At 34.5% G+C, this 16,097-nt stretch overlaps 1 pseudogene; it reads right to left on the bottom strand.

The window, feature by feature from the left end:
• Positions 1 to 14,366: 14,366 nt before the first annotated feature.
• LOC122098192 lies at positions 14,367 to 14,466 on the bottom strand (annotated as a pseudogene).
• Positions 14,467 to 16,097: the final 1,631 nt, after the last annotated feature.

Genomic DNA, 16,097 nt, shown 5'->3' with positions numbered 1-16,097 from the left:
CTGCATGCATGTTGAAGCAGCCTGGAAAGCCCTGTGAACATCTCCGGGATGGCCTCTCAGTGGATTGGAGAAATTGACTCCTGTAGTTGCACATGGCAGGAGGCAGGAGGAGAGCAGGAATCCAGAAAATGGGAGAGGCACAGAAGCAGATGCACCTCTCCATTGAGACTCCTCGGCCATTCTAAGGAGGTTCACAACCCACACGTGGCGGCCACTGCACAGGTCCCCAGAGGCCCTACTTGTCTGGGGAGCAGTTCCTGGTCCTGATCCAGAGCTGGAACTTCCCAAGTGGCCCTGAGCTTGGCTGGGCTGGAGCGGAGCCTACCAGCCATGCTTCCTCTGCCCTGCTGAGTATAGCCTCCTAGCAGCTGCCCAGGGTACAGCACCCACATAGGCCACCTCCTTGGGGCAGGCTGAAGCTGTGCTGACAATTCCTGCCTGGTGCCTGCTTCAAGGCAAGAGCCAGGCCTAGCCCACAACAGAGCTGGCCCTCACTTCCAAGGGCATCGAGAGAGGCATGACAACCACAGGCCCAGCCTTGCTGCCCTCACTGCCCCTAGAGGTTACCTATAAGTCCCTGCCTTTGTTCTTGAAATTCTTCAGCCATTGGTTGTCTCATTTTTCATTATCAGTTTGGGTGGGACTCGAGACTTCTTCCTCTCCTCACCAAGCTAACATGCCCTAGCAAATCCACCCCAACTACCAATCTACCATATATTATGTGATTTTTTTGTTTCTCTTCTATTTTCTTCCTCCATGGTATAACCCGTTTCCACTGTATTTGAGGTCGGTGAGCTCCAACTTGCATATACAAATTTCTCATGTGGGGAGGGGAAGGGAAATAAAATGCTAAAAGAAGTACACAGTATGACCTATTGTTACAATGAGATGAACAATACACTATGTTGAAAATGAACTTTACTAGTTGGGGATGAAAGGGGAGATTTGGGGCAGTGGGGAGAAAAGGGATTGCAGGGAAAAACAAAAGAGGAGGTAACAATGTTCATTAGATAATGTACTCACTAACTTACTTATGTAACTCTAATACCTCTGTCTACCATTTTCACAATTAAAAAAACATGAAAAAAATTATCCTGCAGTACATTAAGTTCAAATTTCTTAAATGCTCTGTAAATTAAGACCAATTTTTAGTGGGAAGAAGGTTCTCAGAAACATTTTTTTGTCAGTGTTTGTGTTGTGCATTATTACCCAAGTGTACATAAATTAACAGAAGGAGAAACAATAGGAATAGGAGAAAGAGAAGTTCTGTGTTTAAGTATAATGGTTCAATAAACTATAGAAGACTCTGCAAATAAGACAACTTTGAAATAATAAAGCCAAGGCCAGTATTTACACCTATGGGAGTGACATAGAGAAAACATTACTCCTAAATGGAACATGAAGGATGAGGCCACTCTGTTTCTTCTACTAGCTCTAAATCATGGTAGCTAATCATGCAAATTTGTCAAAAGTAGAATGGAAGAATAATTCTGGTTCCAAGCAAGTCATATATAAGACCATGGATTTAACCGGGAAAAAAAAGGCCATGTTGAGAGAGCAGAAATTATTCTAGCAATGAACTGGTGGCTAAGATCATATTTTTTTTCTTTCTTTTTCTTTTTCTTTTGATGGTAGTGGGGCTAGAACTCCATGCCTGGGTACTGTCCCTTTACTTTTCAGCTCAAAGCTTGTGCTCTACCTCTTGAGCCACAGCACCACTTCCAGTTTTCTGGTGGTTAATTAGAGATAAGTGCCTCAGAAACTTTCCTACTCATGCTGGATTTGAACTGCAATCCTCAGATCTCAGCCTCCTGATTAGATAGGATTACAGGTGTGAGCCACTGGCACCCTACTTAGGATCACATGTAATTCACTTGCCATATATTATCTCCTTTTATTGTATACTTTTAGTGCTTTGGAAGTGAATCGTACCTTCATAGGTTTTCAAAGCCTAATTTTCACAAACTTGCATTTCTTCAAATAGAAATGCTATAAATTTTAGAACAGACATTAAAATAGATATAAAATTCACTTACAGGAATTTGTCCAACGTACATCCTCTATAGTGTGTCTTTTCAAAATTTGATTTTTGGGGATTTTTTCCAGGGTCTCACACATATTTTCAAGTGCACTATCAATGAACTACAATTCCCTTTCGAAACACGTTTTTTACTTCTCTTTAATGCATTCATAGGAGTGTAATGAATATACAATTCTTTTTGACCTTTAAGACTTGAAAACTTGCTTGCTAAAATGATTGCAGTATTATAAAAATCGATCATTATGAGGAGTTTATCAATTTCTCCACAAATGCATTACTTTATTTTGTGTCATCTTTTTATGTTAGGGTCATACTCGTGGGATTTCGTCTTTTTTCTTAGATACTAAAGAGTAACTTATTTCATATGCTCCTACTATTGACTATTAATTTACACATGTTCTTTAAAGAAATATCCTATTCAGGAAAAATTATATGGAATTAGAAGATATAAAAATACTTAAGATTCAGAATCATTGTAGCATTCACATTGTAGCATTAACAAATATGTTCCCTCTATCTGTTGGATATGTTTCACTTCGGTTATAGTGTCCTTTGAATTATGAGTATAGTGTCCTTTGAATTATGAAAGGCTATCACTTGATATAATCCAGTATATTCTTGCCTTTCTTTAGCCACTAATGATTTCCATTAGAAACCTTTACTGATACAATGTCATGAATTTTTACATTTATCTCTTATAGGTTTTTACATCTCACATTTTGTTTGATAATCTTTTTTTATTTTAAATTTTTGTGTAAGGATTGAGGTAGGCCAGGCGCCTGTAGGTCACTCCTGTAATCCTAGCTAGGCAGGAGTCTGAGATCTAAGGATCATGGTTTAAAGCCAGCGTGGGCAGCAAAGTCCATGAGCCTCTTATCTCTAATAAACTAATAGAAATCCAGAAGTGCTGCAGTGGCTCAAGTGGTAGGGTGCTCACATTGAGCTGAAGAGCACAAGGACAGCGCCTGAGCCCAGAGTTCCAGCCCCATGAGTGACAAAAAAAAAAAAACAAAAGAAACAAAAAAAAGGATTGAGGTAGTAGTCTAAGATCATTTTGTAAATCCCGAAAGACAATAGTGCCAATACACCCATTTAAGATTCTATTTTTATTTCATAAAGTCATAGGATAGTTTTCAAAATCTATTGACCATACAACTGAGAATTTATTTTCAACAAATCTGTTACATTCTTCTATGTGTCTGCTATTGTAGTAGAACTATGTTGTCTTCACTACTAATCATGATAAAAAGATTCAAAGCTAGTATGAAGGTTGAAGCTACACCATTTTACAAGATTGTTCTGACTGACCTGTATTCCTTGAATTTACATAGGAGTTTATTGAGCAGGTGGACCAATATTCTACAGAGATATCTAGATGTTTGATAGTCACTCATATTTTGTACCTTCAAAAAACACAACACCCCAGATATTATATATAGAAAAATGTCTTCAGAGAATACTTGAAACAACTAAAATTAACTCAGGAATTAGTTAAGATTTAGATAACACTGTAGCATAACAAAGCTGAATGATAACAACTTGAGCTGTACAACAGAGGAAAGTGAGAGGAGAAAGAATGATGGACCACATAGGAGCTATATGTGATTGCTATTGTGTTTCAAAAACCAGAAAGAATTCAGAGAAGAGAAGGAGAAAAATAAAGTGTCCTGAGACAAGTTTCTTTTTAATCCATCTAATAGCTTGTACTAAAATCAGTGGAAATGGGAAAAATTAAAATAGAAATTAAAGCGTTGTATATACATGTTGTAATAGGAATATGATAATTTTCAAAGAAATAAGAGAGAGAATAGTTGAACTCTAAAGGGAAAAGGAATGAAGAGAGAAAAGAAGCAAAGTAAAACCTTTATCAATAACAAACACAAGAGTTTGGAAGTGGAAATATTCTAAATTACAATAAAAATTGCTAGTGTGGATAGAATATGGATCACATGCTATCATATATAATTTTGAAAAAGCATACTAAGAATGAAAGTCATGGTTTAAAACACTATTTGGATTATAACTAGACAGTATAGCTCAGTGGTAAACCATTGGCTTTGCATATGTGAAGCAAGGTTGTGAACTCCCAAGCATTACAAAGTACACACAAAGCACACACTCACACACACACACAAACCACATAAACACACACACACACACACACACATACACACATTTGCAATATTGATATTATCATATTAAACGGAGGAAATTATCACAAACAGTAAAAGTATGTTAATATATGAAATAATAATATTGCTCATAGTATTTAAAAGTTTAGTAGAAAAAAAATAGTCACAATATACTTGGATTTTAATAGATTAAGTAAATTGAAAATTAATAGAAGATGAGAACTTTTGCAAATAAGTTTTAAATAATAAACATTTTGAAACATGTGTCCTTTTATTTTAACAAATGATTGATATTACTGGTGTTTTAACTCAAGATTTAGAATATGATAGCGAGGTGCTGTATATAATGCTAGGGATGGCTATATCCATAATCATTTCACTCTGAATAGTTTTATACTAAGGTCTCATAGTTTCCCAGTCTCTCCCGAATTATAAACTCTATTTACACTTCCCACCATAGCTAGAAAATGGATTTCACAAATCACCATGCCGAGCTCAAAGTTGTTTTTTTTTTTAATTCAAGTAAAAGTACTTCCAAAAAGTGACCAAGTAATGAAGCCTTTCTTAATAAAGTATGTGCTTCTTGAAAATACTGTAAGTATTTGGTACCTGGACAAATATTTTTATACTATAAGAAAATAAATGTATTTAGATTCACTAACCATATAAAATTAAGAAATTAATTTTTAAATAGCCACATGTTAAATATTATAAAAGCAAAATATATGTGTCTGAATAATTTACATGTGTAAAAATCATGCAAAATTAAATTAACTGATCCTAAACTTTGATAAAAGAATTACTCTAAAGAAACAAAAGGAAACATTTAAGCTCAAAATTTGAAATTTAGAAAATAAAATGAAGTAGGGGCTGGGAAGGTAGCTCAGTTGTAGAGCACTTGCCTTGTAAGCATGAAGCCCTGGGTTCGATTCCTCAGCACCACAAAAGCAAAAATAAAAAAGCCGGAAGTGGTGCTGTGGCTCAAGTGGCTCAAGCGCTAGCCTTGAGCTGAAGAGCTGAGGGACAGGGCTCAGGCCCAGACTTCAGACCCCACAACTGGACCCCCCCCAAAAAAAAGAAAAGAAAATGAAGTATACTCTTTAGTTGACTTAATTAAGTGTAAACGCTCTGTATATCAATTTTATAATAAAAAATGCTTGAACAAAAAAAACAAAAGTACCCATTGATCAATGGCAACAGCAAAAGCATCAACAGTTCTTGTTTTGAGTGTACAAAAATATCGTTGGAATATATAACAATGTTCCTTCCAGAAGAAATGTACTCATTACCTCATTTATGTAACTGTAACCCCTGTGTACATTACCATTACAATAAAGTTAATTTGAAATTAAAAATAAACCAAATAATATACCAATTAAGAATTCTTAGAAGCCATTGGTTAAAAATATTGTAAAAAACTCCCCTAAATATCCAAGGAATATACTTTGATGATACTATTTAAATGCTTCAACTTCAGCAGAAAAGCAAAAAGTTTAAAAAGTGTTACAAAGTAAAGTAATAAATCAGAATATATTACTATTAATAATAAATATATGAATAATTTATAGTGGTAGTCAAATATGTAAGAAATGAGGCAATTTGCCATTCATTTGCACTAAATAAGTGAGAAAGAATTTTCTAGGTATTTTAAAATTATCATAAGTTTAATGAAGAAATTTTCTGTCACATCATATGATAATCAGACAAAGCTGATATTAGAACAAAGAACAGATTTATTAAGTTTTTGGATGTTAATGTATATACTTATTTTGGTTGTGGAAAATGTGGGGATTTCAACTTGGGGTATATTGTTCATGCAGGCCGGCATCATATCTGTGGTTAATTTTAGGATAGTGGTTCCCTTTCCACAAGAACATGCACCTTAACTGTCCTTTTAGCCTTCCCATCATCAATGGCATCAGAGTTGCTCACCAACTTTTCTAGCTTGCTACCTTGACTGGCCTGGATCCTCAGTCCTTCCAATCTTAGTTTCTAGATAGTGCAGGATGGTGGAAATTATCCAATTCACCCAGCTATAGATTGAGAAATAAGTCCACTAAATTTTGGCCTGGGTTCTGTCCTCAAGCCTCCTAAGTAATTAAGAGTACACATGTGATACCCTGGTGCCAAGCAGTAAGAATATTTTTAAAGCAAGTAGACATATATATGACTTAGGCTTGTGAATACCTCAGGAAAAGAATAAAAGAGCAGTGAAGCACAGAGGATAGGTAGAATTTTAACTAGCTACTCAGAGGCTGAATAAGCTTAGCTAGCTACTCGAGAGTCTGAGATCTGAAGACCAATGTTCAATCACGAAAATGCAAGCGATTATCTCAAAAAAAAACCACACAACAGAATTGTAGCAGTGGCTGAAGTAGTAGACCACTATCCTTGGGCACAGAAGCTGAGGAATAGTTCCCAGGGACTATCAAGCCTCAACAATGATGAATGCATGCATGAGCATATGCACATGTTCGTGTGCATATTCATACATGCATGCACACATATACAAACACAAATGAGTATTTCAATGTGAAGTTATTTATTTTTTTTACCTTGCTGTACTTTATTTCCCTGTATTAGTTCACAAATTAACAAAATCAGCTAAGGACCTATTTACATAAAATTCATCATGTTTCTCTAAAATCTACTCTCTTTTTGGAAGCCTGCTTTTATTTGACCCAAAAATAAATTATTCAGGAAGTCAATTCATCACTCTCAAGTCTATAGTATTAGATGATTGTTTAGGTTCCTCTTAGCAATATGATTTTTTGAAATCCTGCATCAAGCAATATAATTTCTTTCACTAGAAGAGAAACTTCTGTCAAACAATTAATAATAGCTTATTCTCCTCCTGGCATTCATATGTAGTTTTACTTTCTTCTTATATTTCATGATCTCTCTGTGTATGCCAAAGTCTGCGCTTAGCATGTGTATACAATTCATAGATACTGAAATTGCTTTGGAATAAATAATGTTCACCCTGATTATCTTGAAAAAGAAGAATTGGTCTCTTAGCACTTTAGGTAATAACTTGAGGGAAAGAAACAAAAGGAAAAGTGAGGAACAACTCAACACATAGATTCAAATGAAACAAAACAACCCAAGAAAACAAAAATTAATTCAGTACTCAAGAACCTGCAGGAAATGAAAGATTTAAAAAAAATCAGCAATGACAAGCTTATGAAATTCGTGACTACATGGGAGTGAACTGTTGGGAGGATAGTGGCTAAAGCCCAGACTGAACAGAAAGTTCTGTACACAATGCCATGCACCTGTTATTCTAAATTCCAGGAAGAATAACATAAAGAGCACTGAGACCAAGTTCATTCACAAGTAGGAAGCCAGTTTCTACCTGAAAAATAATCAGGATAACTTAGGGCTGGGGGCATGACAAAGTGGTAAGACCCATTTAAGGGGCACAAAACATTCAATTCAAACTCTAGTATTAGGGGTAAAAAAAAGCTATGATTTAAATAATTAGAAAAATTGTAATACTTGAGTATTTGAGTGGAGAAAAATCCATTAGAGAGATAGAATGAACCCACGTTCCAATGCTACTTTAGTGATAATGTTTAGTGGTACTTGAGACAAAACAGAGTTACCTTGCAAATGAGCATGAATGTGCATTTGGGTGATGGAAATACTCTACTTACAGAGGTGTAAATTAGATTTTTTGGGTAGATTGTAGTTCTTGAACTAAGAGCCTGGGTGATGTCCTTGAGCTTTTTCTCTCAAGGTTACCACTCTAATACTTTGAGCCACAGTTCCAATTCTGATTTTCTGTTGGTTGTTTGGAGATAAGAGGCTCATGGACTTTCCTGCCCAGGATGGCTTCAAACCATAATCATCAGATCTCATCCTCCTGAGTAACCAGGATTCCAGGCATGAGCCGTCGATGTTTTTAATAATTCAGTAATTTGTATAGTTACAGAAGTTATAAATTATCATTGTAACCTGTGTAATATATGTGTATGTATAGATCAATGCATACAGTTAGAAATATATTGACATATTTTTGCATCTACAGTAGATTTATGAAATCATCCTTCATTATAAAATAAAATGGAAACAAATTTAATAAGGAGCAAAACAAAGGGAATTGTTACACGTTACTACTTGTTGAATGGAAGATGAATTGTGAGAATCAGTTTGGTAAAACCATCTCTACTTTAACAAAATGGATAATTGCTATTAATTTCAATCAACTTTGGTGGGGTGGAGTATTGGATGAGGGGGTGGGGAAGGCTGGGAACGGATGTGAAGGGTAAACAAAGGAGGAGGCTGCAATGCTTGATAAGAAATGTACTCATTATCTTGCCCATGTAATTGTAACTCCTCTGTACAGTATGTTCACAAAAAAATAAAATAAAATAAAAAATGAATAAAAAAGAAAAAAGTGTAGGGAAAAGTTATATAAAGATCCATTACACTTAAATCATGATTTATTGAATGGAAATTCCCTTGTACAACTAGTTAAGATAATAAAAATATAATTAAAAACAATGGAGACATCTGATCTTAAACTGTGTTCTCTTAAACCATGAGTCAATATTATAGTTTCCTCCTCAGAAATTTTCTTTGCAGGTATTTTCCTCATAGTGACAGAAAAATGATCAATTCATTGAATATCAATACATCACATTGCACATCAGAAAGAGACACAATAAAAATCACAGTAAAAATGTTAGAATTCACCACATGATAAAATAACAGGTAGAATGTGCCAAATGCTAATTGATTATTTTTCCAAGTACTCTACCTATGGTATCTAATTTAATCCTCAGAATAATTCCATAAAGTGGAACTACTTACATTTTTAATTCTCAGATGATGATATTGAAGTCTTCAGAGTTGTAATTACTAGTACAACATTGCACACATGGTAAGTGTTAGCCTGAGGTCCATCCCCGACTGTATCAATTAACCTCATTCTATTTTATGACTAAAATTCTAGGAAAAATTCCCAGAATTATTGTGTACACTCATGATATTTCAGTTTATCTTTGTTAGAAAATAGGGAACTGTAATATGAAAACTCGAAGTTCAGAATCAATGCATACCTCCCTGGTGAAAGGAACTGCTAAAGTATAACATTCTTGATTTCTAGGTCAAAATAGCAGAAATCATATTCTATCCCTTCACTCAACACTACACTGCCTGGGGACCCTAACTCTGTTTAACACTGTCTTACTGAAAGAATGGCCTCCCCAATTCCTGATGGAAACAGACTGCAGGTCTTATGGACCAATCATTTCCACATTGTAGCTCAACTAAGTTGTTTACCATTAGAAGTATTTTGATTGCTTTTTATACCCAACATTTTGAGACAAAGGTACTACTTTAAAATGCTATTAAAGCAAGACTGATATAAAAATCACCTTTGACCCCAGATAAATAATTTACCTTTCATGTACCCAAAAATGCAGTCTGACCTATTATTAATGTTAGGAATGAGAGGATAGAAAATCATAGACAACAAGGCCTAAGCATGAATTAAAGCCTCTCCAACTTGTGAATACAATTGGTTTAAAAAGACATTAAGGGCTGGGAAGGTGGCTCAGTGGTAGAGCGCTTGCCTTGCATGCATGAAGCCCTGGGTTCGATTCCTCAGCACCACATAAGCAAAAAGAAAAAAAACAGCAAGTGGTGCTGTGGCTCAAGTGGAAGAGCGCTAGCCTTGAACTGAAGAGCTGAGGGACAGCGCCCAGGCCCAGAGTTCAGGCCCCACTACCAGACTCCCCTACCCCCCAAAAAAAGACATCAATACTACTATATTTGTTCAAAATTTCTTATGATACTGAAGATTCAATTGTAAACTGTTAACACTTGAAAATTACTCATTTTCTTGGGAGTAGGAAACAAAACACAAGATTAATCCTAATCATTTTCAAAGACATTTATTTATACTACAAATTCACTCTTATAACTACAAAGATTCTAAAAATAACTGAAGCATAGTGTCATGAAGGACATAATTTAACTTCATCATATACATTCAAAGGACTTTGCTAATAGAAAATAAATTTATACTAATAAGTAGCTCACCCAATTCACTTCCATTTTTTAATCTATATCTTTTATTTTCATAAACTGGCTTTTCATAAAATGATGCATAAAAAGCCTGTATACCCACTTACATTTTCAGATTTTAACAATGTTTATTTCAGAAATGTCTTTAGCTGTATAGTCAATGAACTGAAATAACACTAAAATATTCAAAGGGTTTTCAGAAATTGCAAGATTCACTCTGGGATGTTATTTATATTGGAAAAGATATTCAAAAAGCCTTATTTCTTAACGTTGTGATAGTTACTCCCACAAAAGTACTATTAATGAAGAAACCTTTGTATGTATAATACAACTTCAAATGCATCCACAATCTGGAGGTGACACATGCTTTTTTGTTTGTTTTTGCAATGTATATCTAACAAACATATCCACAATACTTATTTTCAGTCAATATGATGGGATATTCAAACCTAAAAAATAAGGGGTTTATTATCTTAGTGTGAATAGATACAATCTTACAAAGAAAGCTATTTTCAACAGAAATTCGGAAAGAGTTTATCCACCTTGAGTTTCACAGGAATAACTGGAGAGTAATACCTGTTTGGTCAAGTTGGTCAAAATTACTCTATGAGTATATCTTAAAAGTATATCCAATTTAAGAGGTCAAATACATATTTTGTACTGACAGTCATCTTACAGCAATAACTTACTACCTAATTATATGTGTATCTTCTTTCCTAGCATATACTAAGAGCTGAAAGTGATCTCTTTTATCTAACTTAATGGTGTAAATGCTTTGATTATGATGATGTTATTATTTGACTAATAAAATGTACAAAAGGGTGGTTCCACTGAAATGACAGGACAGAAAACTGATAAATAACAATATTGCAACATAGCTCTTTTCAGCCTCACTCTGTCCACATTGGCAAGCAACATTGCAACCTCACACACACACACACACACACACACACACACACACGTGCGCACATGTACACACACATATACATGAATGCCAAATTCATGGTTTATTGTACAAAAAAGTTCAATTAAAATATTAGTGATTAGGAAAAATGATAATTTGACTTATTACAAAATAATATGTAATCCAATCACCATAGTTGTTACATTTTACCTGTCTCTCCACATGTGACCACTTAATTTATTTTTAGTTCATTCATTCATTCATCATTCATTAGTTTGGTGCCAATACTGGAGCTTGAACTCAGGGCCTGGCTCTGTCACAGAATTTGTTATGTTTTTGTTTTAGTTTTCTCAATGCTAGCATTTTACTGCTTATACTAAAGCTCCATTTCTAGATTTTGCTGGTTACTTTCAAACCAGAATCTAATGTTCTTTTTTGTCTGGTTTCAAAGCACAGTCATCAGACTTCATCTTTCTGATTAGGTAGGATTAAAGACCTGAGCCACCCGTGTGGCTCTTAATTTTTCCTGTACATATGTAATGCACATACTTAGATAGTAATTTAAAACAGAGAGCATAGAATCAAGATGTACAGAGATGATATTTTCCTGTCAGAAATTCAAGTTAGTAATGTAAATTTCTTCTTAAGACCAGACACAAAAAATACTTAAGAAGAAATCTGATGATGTATGTGTGTGTGTGTGTGTGTGTGTGTGTGTGTGTGTGTGTGCTGTTGCAATATGTTCCACATATAAGCACTGTGCAGCAGTGTCCAGCCATTCACAGTTATTGCATGAATATCTGCCTTCAGATACCAACTCATGGGCAATGTCTAGGTGTCCACTCTAGGCTTCGCGATGAAGAGGGGTATACTCATCCTCATCCCTAGTATTCATATAAGTGGCCCTTTTGGAAAGTACTCTCCACACTGCAGTAAGCTGCAAGACAAGCACTCTACCACTGAACCACCTTCCCAGCCCAAGGATTAAGATTCTTGTCTGTAATTTGGTCAAAGCTATGTCTCTTTACGTAGGCGACTAAAAATGTATTTACTAATTTCAAGTAAATACATAAATTCTATTTCCATCTCTTCTAAAAAATACAAAAATTGTTTGCTCTGTAAATTGATTAGAAGCATGGATTTTGTGGCTAGCTATGCCATTTCACATCTGTATCTCTTTTCCTCTTTCTCTTTCATGGTTCCCATAGACAATATGTTTGCTCCATAATTATCCAAATTTATTTTGCTTTTATATTTTTAGTTGCATCATTTCACTTTCTGCTCTGCCATTTCCCAGAATAGCACCACATAAACAGAAAAATCCAGAAATGGTTCTGTGGCTCAAGTTGTAGAGCGCTTGCCTTGATTTGAAGAGCTAAAGGACAGTGCCCAGGCCCAGAGTTCAGGCCCCACAACTAATTTAAAAAGAATCTAAATACTTGATAATTCTACTAACAGATCTGACTGAAATCAGTTGAATCACACTTTTCCTATACAATGAAGGAATAGGTCCAGGCTGGGAAAGCAGCTACAGAAGGCAGGCACATTGTATCTGTGACAAAACTTTGTGGAAAATGGAATCGAGGATTACTTACTGGTGATTCACTTGCACTTGAAGCATGATTCTGAACTATTGCTTGCTGATTCTGAACTATTGCTTTGATCATTATATTTTCCAAGAAGAAAAAGTGAAATTTAATTAATAGTAAAGGACTACTAACACATTTTGACTTCTCATTAAGCATCTTCAATCATCAAAATCACTTGAAGGCAATAGACAGGCCTATTTTTAGATGAAAACAAGTGTCTTTAAAAAAAACAAGAATTTAGGTAGTCATACAAAGGACTTCTTTTACTACTGCATTATACATTTTTTTCTAATGTTGGATACCAACATTAGAAAGCTACTAGAAAGCTCTTAAAGCCCATATGTTGAATAGTGAGTTCTCTTACACTATAACATGGTATTTCCCAAATCATTTACAAAGAAGGCATTGTTTCCTATTTTCTCGCTCCTAATATAAGCTGCACATGAAGACAGCAAGGGTCCTAATGTTCAGACAAGGAACAAGGTGAAAAAGTGAGGAATGGTATCAATTTCAAGAAAAAAATGGAGTAGGATCCAAGCAAATTTCTTCTTTGGGATGTCGAAATTAAAAGGTTTACTATGGTGTGGAGACTACTTTCCAAAAAGGCCACCCAGATGAATACTAGGGATGAGGATGAGTATACCCCTCTTCATATGGAAGCCTAGAGTGGACATTTAGACATTGTCCATGAGTTGGTAGCTCAAGGCAGATATTCATGCAATAACTCTGAATGGCTGACACCCCTGCACAGTGCTTATATGTGGAATAATACCAGAGTGGCAGATACCAATCCCCAAACTAAAGGCCTCTTGTCCGCCTTGCATGTTGCTGCTGGGAATAGAAATAGAAAAGATACTCTGTTGAATCATTATATCAAACCAGGTTTGAAGAACAGCTTGGAAGAAACTGCATTTAATATTGCCAAAAGGATAAGTATGTATCACTACCTCTTTGAAGTTGTGGAAGGCTGTACAAATTGTTCTCCTAAGTCGTAATGGTTTGGTTAAGTTTCTTAAATTTCAAAAATGCCAGTCCATCCTTTGTGTCCCTATAATTTTTTTCACAATACAAAGCAACAGCAATATCTTACTTTAAAAATTCATGGATTCCATGGTATTCTTCCAAGTGATTTGCCTGACTCTGATGTCAAAATGTATTCAAGAGTTTTTTGTATACATCTATAATGATTTCTGCAGAGTTTGTGATTTTTTTAATCAGAAATAATTTTAACTTATCTGTTGAAATGCATAGTATAGAAACTAAAGATGTTCCTAGTGCTTTTGGGAAAAAATATATCTATGTTTGTACAATATCCATAATCTATTTCATTCGCTCCTAGATATAATATTTTGATTTCTACATTTTTATATAATATATAGTTTCATTAATAAATGTGTCCTTTCAGATTGCATTCCATATAGAAGAAGTTTAAGATTCCATTTTTCCTAGGTCCTTATATTATTTTATTTCTTTGGGATAAATTGACAATGTTAACTAATTTCAAGTTTTGTAAAGGTTATGCTATGTAAAGACCTTTCTAAGGTGAAGATTTAATACACTGATGTCAAACTAACCTTTAATTCTATGAATTACATGTATTGTTACACTTGTATTTTTGTAATCAACTTTTTAATAACTGTTTTTATATTTCTTGCATCAGAAGAATGAAATATATGGAATACTTCACAAATTTTCATATCATCCTTGTGCAAGTGCCATGTTAATCTCTGTATTATTGTAATTTGGGTAGACCTGCTGCTGAAGCATGTAGTACCCTCTAAATTTAAGTACTTAATGATGCAATCTTTATACAGTCATATATCCATGGTTGCCTATTTGTAACAAGGAACCCTTATTGTTCCTTAAAATGCGATTGATCTTATTTCTCTAAAATTCTGTGTATAGTGGAAAAGCTTCTATCATTTGGTCGATTGATCATATTTACAATTTTTTGTCAATGACTATTTTGTCATTTTCATTTCAAATTTGATCATACATTGAAGCCTTTACAGCTAAGTCCAAAGGTGATGGCTTTTCAAGTACTTATTTATCAACTGAGTTAGCTTTGTAGAACTAATGGATTCAAAGTAAGCCTTGCTTGAGAGCTACTTCTAAACTTCTGCAGCTTAACATTTCCCAAATGAGGTCTTGCTGGGACAAATGTCTACCTGAACCTTTAACCTTCTTCCTTGTAGGAACAGACCAACCAAAATATCTTACCCTGACAGCATAGATTGTCTTACTGGAACAAAACTAACCTTAGTTACAAGGGATCATAGAGAGATGAACAGTTCAGACAGAATTGTTCAGAATGGAAGGTATTTTGTCAAAATATATTTGTTTATTATACTTATCATTTCAAAAGTAGCTAAAGCCAAAAAGGTGAAAAAATTTTCATATGCATGATTACCTACTCTCCTGGCCTGTCTAGCATCCAACCAGGCAGGAACTTACACTACTGACTCTCTATCACCAAATATTTCCATAGCTCCTGGAAAAGTCCATGTTTCTCCTCGATATGAGGCCTTAAATTGGTAATGTTTTAATCACAGTGTTTCCTCTTGCCTCTAGGCTGTAAATCTACAAATGGTAAAGCTTTAAGTCTAACTCTACCAAACACTGAGGTAGAGATAATGGAATAATACTTTAAAACAGAGTTGCCTTTGATTCCCTAACCACAACTCAACAATGCAAAACAATTTTTATATTATATATACTTATATATTTTATATTTATAAATATAAAATATGTGATGATTTTAAATTTCACAGAGTGAATCTTAATAGAATTGAAAATTTGACAAATATATTGACATTTATTCCGATAAATAGAATGGAATATAAATAATTAGATTTAGGATATATGTTAGAATATAAAAAGTATCAATGCAATATCTTCGGTATAAACTTGTGATAAGTTCTAAGTGTTTGTGATCTTCTGAATTCACATGGTAATATAACAGTATTGTTTTCTGCTAATCTATAAGGGATTTTACTCTGATGCTCTGTTTATTGTTTTAACTCGCTGGTCCCAAAGTGTTTTCTCCATATTTCTGAAGCATTCTTACTGATTATACACAAATTTTGCTGATATGATGTCTAAAAGCTATTATTCTTCTGAAGGACCCACGGATCCGAGGATACAAGTTCCCAGTTATCTGTATCATCAGATAACAAGGGCAAGACTTCTCACATAGGCCCATGCAACATGCCAAAAGAAAATAATTGAAGACATCTCAATTTCTCATTTCCTATAATATTTCAGGACCCCAATTCCTTACAAGAATTAGCAGAATTCAATTGTGAAATGCAAGGCAAGTTAAAATGAAAGATGAGATCACAAAATCTGAGAGAAAGTACTGTAATTCAAACTTTCAATTTACAGATGACCAGCCCATA

Source organism: Dipodomys spectabilis, unplaced genomic scaffold (genome assembly GCF_019054845.1).
Source record: "Dipodomys spectabilis isolate Male_0828 unplaced genomic scaffold, ASM1905484v1 ptg000463l, whole genome shotgun sequence".
Lineage (NCBI taxonomy): Eukaryota > Metazoa > Chordata > Mammalia > Rodentia > Heteromyidae > Dipodomys > Dipodomys spectabilis.
Note: the sequence above shows the minus strand (reverse complement) of the source record. Positions and strands in the feature narration are given on the sequence as shown.